Below are 1,726 nucleotides of genomic sequence, written 5' to 3'. Positions count from 1 at the left end.
CAGCTTCACGATGCTTCCCTTGGCCAAAAACGCACTAAATCCTCTCGGAGTTCGAAGCATTCAGCAAACAATGGCAAGGCAGAACCACCAGAAGCGGGCACCTGATTTCCATCACAAATATGGTAATGCTGTATTAGCCAGTGGAGCCACTTTCCACGTTGCTGTATGAGCATATACAGCAACACTAATTGGAATAGAATGGAACCTGTCCCCTGTTTGCAGAGTCACCCCAAAGGAATGGAGAGAACAGTAATCATCCCAGCTGGTTTAATACTGAATTGTTTCAAAATCAACTCATCATTGATGCCAAGTTAAAAGCATTATGTACCCAATAACATACGGTGTGATTGTAGAAATAAAGTACATTTGAAAACTTAAAAAAAAGAACTGAAGGACTGGGACTTCCCTGGTGGCGCAGTGGTTAAGAATCCTCCTGCCAATGCAGAGGACACGGGTTCGAGCCCTGATCCAGGTAGATCCCACATGCCACGGAGCAACTAAGCCCGTGCACCACAACTACTGAGCCCCCATGCCGCAACTACTGAAGCCCGCGCGCCTAGAGCCCGTCATCTGCAACAAGAGAAGCCACTGCAGTGAGAAGCCCTCACACTGCAAGTAGAGAAAGCCCGCACACAGCAACAAAGACCCAATGCAGCCAAAAATAAATACATAAAATAAGTAAATTTATATTAACAAAAAAAACTGAAGGACTGGGGAAAAGTGTTGAGAAGTGACCTCCAGCTGACACAAAAGCCCTAGGTGGTTTTAATAATTTTAATAATTAAACCAAGAATGGCCTCGCCTGGTCCACAGCCTCCCACTTGTTCGTCTACTCTGGGGTCTTTGCAAGAGAGGAGCACACCCATTGCTGATCTCCTGACTGGTCTCCGTGGGAGTTCCAGTTCTGAATAATAAAATACAAAAGCTGAAAATTATATCTCAGAGCAACACAGAGGATTTGGAGGAAGCTAGCCTTGAGGCCAAAGTGGCTCCCAGGAAAAGGATTTCTTTGTCACTCAGATGGGCTTGAAGGGGAATGTTTTAGAAGAACAACCCAGGAAAAGAGAAAATTAGTTTAGAGAAATACATGTCACAGACTAAATGAAAATTAATTTTTAATCAGAGCGAGACGGACTAGACTTAACTGGGCTTGAGAACAAAAAAACCTGGAAAAGGACTTACTTTTTTATGTACATATTTTCAAAATCCACATTTCGCCAAAAGGCATGAGAATGCAGAAAGCTACAACATGAGAGCAGCAGGGGAAAATGAACTTGGTAAAAGACACGTTGAACGTTCCTCCCCACTGAAGAAAGTTGCCTCAGTGGGTACCATCTTGTAAAAGATTTAGCTGATGCAGAAGACAATATTCAAGTCCCCAGTGAGAAGAGCCGATAGGAATGAATGAAGGGTGAGAATTGTAATGGGGGGCGGTTGAGGGGAGGGCAACATTTTGTCAAGGATGCTCCAGTACTCTGCACAATGGTCATGTCACGGCCATGGTCATGTCTCCTGCAGGCTGACTCCAGAATGTTTAGCAAACTATGCTAGTGAGAGCTCCCGGACTCAACACCTATTAGGTATTAGGCACTTGGCTAAACACTTTACATGCCCTCTCTCAGTTAACAGGCTCAGCAACCCAATGAAGTGGTTACTTCTGTTGTACTTATTTTACAGATGAGTAAACTGGGTTTTGCAGAGTTACAGCTACCCAGCTAGGAAGTAG

At 44.3% G+C, this 1,726-nt stretch overlaps 1 pseudogene; it reads left to right on the top strand.

Annotated features, from left to right (window-relative positions):
- On the top strand, positions 1-310 carry LOC131747935 (cytochrome c oxidase subunit 7B, mitochondrial pseudogene; annotated as a pseudogene).
- The last annotated feature ends 1,416 nt before the right edge of the window (positions 311-1,726 follow it).

The sequence above is a fragment of the Kogia breviceps genome, chromosome X, assembly GCF_026419965.1.
Source record: "Kogia breviceps isolate mKogBre1 chromosome X, mKogBre1 haplotype 1, whole genome shotgun sequence".
NCBI classification, from domain to species: Eukaryota; Metazoa; Chordata; class Mammalia; order Artiodactyla; family Physeteridae; genus Kogia; species Kogia breviceps.
The sequence above is the reverse complement of the archived record's forward strand: the minus strand, read 5'-3'. Positions and strand labels throughout refer to the sequence as shown.